The following is a 7,357-nucleotide window of genomic DNA, read 5'->3' on the forward strand; positions in this document are numbered from 1 at the left end:
CCATGTCGTTGATGAATAAGAAAATCATGAACTGATCTCCAAAGAGAGCACCAAGGAGTGCTCCAAATTGAGATATTGCCTTGAGATAATTGATAAAAAGAATGGGCTTTGAGTTTCGGTAGAATTTTAAGAATAGAAGCCCAAAAGGCCGACTTAGCAGAATTAGCAGAGGCTGTCCATATGGAGGCATTATGAAAGTATTTAGCCTTAAGAACAAGATGCAAGTGAGAAGAAGGAGACTTAGCTAATCTCCAAGCAGCTGTGAGAAGGAGACCTTCATTGATAGCCTTCAAGTTCCTTATTCCTAATCCTCCCTCTTCCTTAGAGTTACAAATATCCTTCCAAGCTCGGAGGCAAAGGCTCTTTTTGGAATCACTTTCTCGAACACCTGTCCACCAGAAATTCCTAATGATTGCAGTAAGTTTAGCTATGAACTTCTTGGTAAACAAGATGTTAGCCATATAATAAACAGGTATAGCCGAGAACACCGAACGAATCAATTCTAATCTGGCAGCATGGGAAAGCATGTTAGCTTTATAAGTAGGTAGCTTATTCAGAAATTTTTCAATGACAGAGTTGTAAGCCGAAGCTCTATTCTTAGCTGGAAGCACAAGAGGATGACCAAGATGAACAAAACTGCTATCCAAGTTAGAAACCGGGAAAATCTTCTTAATAGCATGAATTATAGTTTGAGGAATGTGAGAGCTGAAAAGAATTGCTGATTTAGCCCAGTTTGGAGTTTGTCCTGAGAAGGCACAAAAATGGTTAATGATTTGCGCCATAGAATGAGCCTCTTGAAGACTTGCCTGCCCACAAACCAACAAATCATCTGCAAACAACAAAGAGTGAATAGGAGGGCAGTTTGGTCCAAGAGAAATTCCCTGCAAATGGTGAGCAGCCAGAGCCTCATTAAGAGCAAGAGACAATTCATTGATAGCGATGACAAACAAATAAGGTGACATGGGACAGCCCTGACGGATACCTCTGAAGCTTCTAAATTTACGCGAGGGCTGACCATTAATCAAGACCGAGAACATGGGAGAAGAAATACAAGCATGCACCAAGTTAATGAAATGACCATGCAACCCTTTACGTGTAAGAGCAGCCACTATAAAATTCCATTCCAAACGATCGAAAGCTTTGGCAAAATCAATTTTAAGCATAAAGGCATTATGATTCCAAGATTTAAGAGAGAAAGAGTGTGTGATTTCTTGGGCAATGATGATATTATCACTAATGCATCTACCCTCAATAAAAGCTTGCTGAGCAGGATCAATATAATCAGGCAAATGCAATTTAATCCTATTAGCAAGAGACTTCGCAATGATCTTATACACAACATTACAAAGACTAATAGGCCGGTAATCCATGGGAACATGAGGCTCAAGTTTTTTTTGGAATAAGTGCAATATTTGTGTCATTAATATGAGGAGGCAAAATACCAGTATTATAAAAATTAATGACAAGTTGCGTAACTTCATCACCTATCCAGTCCCAAGCTACCAAATAAAACTCCACATTGAACCCATCCGGCCCTGGAGAAGCATTTAATTTCATCTCCTTGAGAATCTGCAATACCTCCTGTTTATCTGGAAGAGCATAAGTAGGATCTAGGGAATCATTAGGCCAATGAGAATGAGGGTAAGGTCTCTCAGAATTATTGTTGGGAGAAGAAAATATATATCGGAAATAGATAACAAAAGTGTTAGTGATAGCAGTGGGCTTAAATTGCATCATGTCCTTTTCATCCTTAACAGAAAAAATAGTATTCCTCTTTCTACGCTTGACCACAGCTTGATGAAAAAATTTAGTATTGCGGTCTCCATCTTTAGCCCAACCTTTCTTGCTTCTTTGTTTTGTAAAACTGATTAAGCTTATAGAGAGTTTGCTCATACCTGATAGTGAGAGTACTTTCTAAAGCATGATCTTGCTGCTGCAAGGGAAGTTGTTGTATTTGGTTAATACTCAATTCAAGGTCATGAATGTTCTGTTGGAGGGGCTTCTTCCTTTTACACCACTTTTTAAGTGACCCTGCTAAAGAGGAAGTTTTGGCTGCAAAAGATTGAGCTGAACAATTAGTCCAAGATGATTTAGCAAAAGTAGAAAAATCCTTTTCTAACAGCCACCAATTTTCAAATTTGAAGGTCTGCTTAGGTTTGACAAAATTACCTTCAGTAGACAGTAAAATGGGAGCATGATCACTCAAAATGATAGGCAAATTAAGAACTTTGGTATTAGGATAATGCATGCACCATTCGGAATTAACCAAACAATGGTCAAGGCGTTTATAAATAGGATTGGAAGTGTTCTGTCTACCACGCCAAGTATAAGCAGGCCCACTATAACCTATATCAAACAAACCACAATTTTTCACAAGAGAATGAAAAGCATGCATACGATAGTAATTCACATTGCCATTACAACCATCAATATCATACAGGTTGTCATTCAGGTCTCCCATACACAATATCGGCATGCCCAAATTATCATACACAAAAGAAGAAACTTGATCCCAAATGCCAGTAGTCTGCCTATAATATGGGTCGCCGTATATACAAATTAAAAAAAAGTTGACCCCCGAAGCTAGATGAACTACTTTAGCTAAAATATAATGGAAAGCAGAACTATGAACAGAGACTTTAAGATCATCAGTCCACATAAGCCAAAGACCTCCCGAAGCACCTCTAGAAGGAACAACAAAACCATCGGTAACATCAAACCTATTAACAAGATCAACAGAATGAACTTTGGATGATTTGATTTCCGAAACAAAGGTTACATGCGCCTTCGTGGATCGCATTAAGTTAGCTAGGTAGAGCATTCTTTCATTGCCGAGGCCTCGGCCCATACCTCGGCAATTCCAAGCGATGGCCCTCATGGCGCCCGAGGCACGATAGGGCTGTGCGCCGCTCCCCAAGAAGCGGAGAGCGCCCCTCCGACCAAATCCAGCAAATGCTCTGATTTGCTAAGGTCGATTTGCAAAGGAACCGACGGAGCGAGGTGTGAAGGCACAGCAGCAAGAGCTGGGAGAAGCGCACCGGAAACAACCAGATCACTCTGCGCTGACGAGCGGGCCAAGGTCAGCGGGATGCGGTGGCGGCGCAAGGCTTTGGTGGCTGAAGCGGGAGAAACGGAGACGGGATAGCTGCCGGACGCAGATGCGAGAGCGAGAAATCGAGTAAGAAAGGAGAAGGGGAGAATCAAATCAGTCTAAGATGGGCGGGGGGACGAGGAAGCAACAAGAACAGGGTAATAGAGAAAGGGGATCTAGAGATGTCCAAGAGAAAAAAGGGAAGAGGAAAATCAGATCCAGAAGGGGAAGAGAAAGATCAGACCAAGAAGGGGAAGCAGGGAGGAACGATAGAACACCAGTCGCCGGACAATCGCCGGGAATCGCCACCAAACACCAGTCTCTGTAGCTAGCGGCCTCCCCACCGGTGAGAGAAGCTGAACGAGGGATGGCAAGAACAAAGGATCAAGGGGACACAGGACGGGATCGAGCTATGAGAAGAGATCTACTGGGGGGAGAAGAGAAAAGGAAAAGAAGGGGGCGGCATCACGCCAGTCGCCGGCAATCGCCGGAAGTCGCCATCGCGGCAGTCACCAACTCTTGGTTCATGATTTCCCCATCGTGGCCCGCTCTTGGACTTGGTAAAAGAAAGATACAAAGAGAGTCCACCTCGGTTTTTGCCAGGTTGCTTGGTTGATAATTGAAAAAAAGATTGGAAGGAAGTATTTGGGCTGTTCCAAGAAGGCTTTCACGTGTGTTGTTTGGGATTAAAAAAACATTGTGGAAAGTACGCTGATTTGTTTGGTGATTTGGGCAGTTTGGTTCCGTGCCTACTATAGGGAAGGTAGTTCAAGATTTATTTGCTTTGCGTCCGCTCTTATTCGTTCGCCACTGTAATATTGTTGACGCCTTCTCTCGCTCCATCGCTTCACGTTATACAATATCTGCAAGAGTTTTTCTTTTGCAGTTATCCCGTCGCGTTGACACATGAATTTCACTTGTGTCTTAGGCTAGCATCTCTAGTACAGTCTAGCCTAGGACCAGCTCTCGATCACTTTAAACAAATTTTCAGCTTGCATTAATTAACGTGGTTGTAGCATTTTTCCCACATATATAAAGCCAACCCAGCTCCACATATTTCTACATTGTGCATACATACGTTCATCTAGCAATCGCTTTATCCAACTCTTGGAGTTATTTGACACCGCTGGTTGCCAGTCACCACCTGCTGCATGGTAAGAACTTGTAAGATTTTGATTTGCTATACTGTGAGCGTTTTACCATCACTTCCCAGTAGTTCATAGGAACATTATTTTTGAATTTTGTTTCTTGTTTCTACTAATCATGACAGGATCTAGAGTCCATTCATGGGGTTTGTCGATCGTGGGAGACGTGCCATCACCTATGCCAATACCACAACTGTCACGAGAGGTGCACAAACATCCAAATGCACATGATCAGGTTAATATTTCTATACCACCGTTTAATGGCCGTTTTAGACCTGCTTTATATATTGAATGGGAGTTTGACATAAATGATATATTTGCTTCCAATAATTTTGATGAACGTAAAAAAGTTAAGGTTGCAGTTGGTTCTTTCACTGGTTATGCTATAGTTTGGTGGAGTGAATATTGTCGGTTGCACCCTAATGATATACCTACTACTTGGGATGATTTGAAACTTGCCATGCGACATACATTCGTTCCCGCTTATTATACTCGTGACATGACTAAAAAGTTGCAACATTTAAAACAAGGTAGTGAAACCGTAATGAAATATTATGATACTTTACAAACTACCTTGTTGCATTCTTCTTTAGAAGAAAGTGAAGAAGATTTTATGGATAGATTATGGGGAGGATTAAATCGTGACATTCAGGAGATACTAATTCTTGAAGAGTGTTATCCTATGGACCATTTGTTTCATCTTGCTTGCAAAGCTGAACAGGAAATAAAACGACGTGTTGCCCACAAGGAGAACAAGTGCGAGATGCACATTCCAAGAGTTGATACGGTTGTCCCTTCAACTACTAGGCATACTATGACAACCACATCCATTGTTGTGAGGACTACATCACCTCCACCATGTGACACATCATCATCGAGAGTGCCTACATCATCTGAGGTTATCATAAGAGGTAATGACAAATGTACTAATCTTCCACCTCCACATGAGTATGATGAATGTCTTGTCAATTTAAATGCACCATGCGGTGAGCTACCCACTACTTTGATCACACCAGCTATTTTAGAGGACTATGTTGATGATTTGATTTTGCCAAGTGATCAAACAATTTTGAGTGAACCCATTGAATTAACTATCAATGCAAAAGAATCAAGTGAATAAGGGACTAAATCATATTTGGATCAAATACGTTTGAAAATAATTGTGCCAATGTTTAATCATTTTGATATGACCTCTAATCTTGGTGATGGTTCATCAATGTTGGGATGGTTTAATGATAAGCATTGTCAATCTTTTGATATGAATAAGAGATGCACTTATATGTGCAAACTGAGTTGCAATATTTTCATGCCTTTGACTTCTTGTGATAATATATTGGCTTTATATTTCACGAATTTTGAAGGACGCTCCTGTATAACTGTGTCACATGTGCCCCAACTGAGATCAGTACAAATGGATAACATATACATATACAACACGTACACCTTGTCTCTTTTGTTAGCCAGATTTTAGATTAAGCAACGCCGAGGATGGCTTTGTTTTCAAGAAGGGGAGGATGATGAGGACATGCATACCACAGTTACACCCACATCCCCTGCTGTTTTACCTCTTGGAACAGTTGCTAGAGCTCGGATACGCCAATTAAATTATGAGGTACTTTCGTTTCTTGGTAATGTTTCTAGTGTTCATGAGAATATGATGCTGCCTAACTTAGATACATTTGTGTTGCTTTGCAATTGAAGGGCCTAGCACAGACAAGAAGGTTGAACATTGGAGCATGGTCAAGCACGAAGATGAAGGTGCGTGCAAAGAGAACAAAAACGGAGGTTCAAGTGCAGATTTCTAGACTTTGAAGCCACCATGATGACATACAAGAAGATGGACGAAATATACAAGATGGCCTTCATAAATTTCGTCCGTAGCTTATTATTGTTGTTGCGCCACCTTATTTTGGGCCAGGCCCATGTAATCTATTTTTAGAGTCCATATTGTAGGGGAAACGACTTAGGAGGTGTTTTAGTCCCACCTTGCCAAGGGTGGACAAAATCCCCTCTCTTTTCCCTATAAATATAGCCCTTAAGGCATCGTTTAGATGCAGGTTTTATTTAGTTAAAAGTTAGCCATCGCTGCAACTTCGTGTACTTTGTTTGTGTCCAACTACCAGACCAAGATCGCTTATGAAACCCCACTTTTATCAATACTTCATCCATACTCGCAATATTCAGATTGCTTAATCATATTCTTGCTTGTTCTTAGATTGCTTCCAGGAATAGACCTTCGTGGTCAGGTTGATCGTGCTCCAACGTGGTCAATAACCTCTCAGAGTTGGTTTAGCGATTGCTAAGGCGCAACGTCGTGTACGATTGTAGTCGGATCGTCAAAGTCGTCTCCACCAAATCGATAGTTATCATCTCATCGAAACATCGGGACACTTTCGCCTCTATCAAATACCTATATCGAAAGGTGATAGCACTGATAGGTCTACAATCGGAGCACATGCGAAAGCTGCCGTCGCGTTTTGGCACAAGAATGACCGGGACCGCACAAGGTCTCAAACTTTCACGCACATGTTCATGGTCTATGAGATGTTTTACTTGGCTTTGTATTTCTTCCACGATGATTCCAAGGCGTTCCGTGAATGAACTATATTGAAATATCCCTACATCATGAAGGTGTTTCGTGAACGAGCTATCTCAAAATATCCCTTGAATTAGGATGGAAATTGATGATTCCAATGTCAAAATTGGAGAGATTTCGTGGATGGAAAGTGGGGAAACTTGGGGATATGCTAGGTCCACTCGAAACCAAGCAAATCCATGGATCAAATCCAACAAAACCTCATCAAACCAACAAATCACAAAAAAATTGGGGCTATTTTTGGTGGAGATTTTTGAATTTAGGACGAAATCAACAAAATTAGGCTAGAAAACACAACGGGAAGGCTCCAAAATCATGATCAACGTGGCTCATGATACCAAGATGATGTAGGGTGGATGATAGAGGCGGGGTGTCCCGATCTTTCGATGAGATGATAACTATCGATTTGGTGGAGATGACTTTGATGATCCGACTACAAACGGGCACGACGTTGCGCCTTAGCAATCGCTAAACCAATCTCCTGAGGTTACCGACGATGCCCAAAGCGCGGCCATGAAGGTCTAT

This window comes from Triticum dicoccoides, chromosome 2A (genome assembly GCF_002162155.2).
Source record: "Triticum dicoccoides isolate Atlit2015 ecotype Zavitan chromosome 2A, WEW_v2.0, whole genome shotgun sequence".
Lineage (NCBI taxonomy): Eukaryota > Viridiplantae > Streptophyta > Magnoliopsida > Poales > Poaceae > Triticum > Triticum dicoccoides.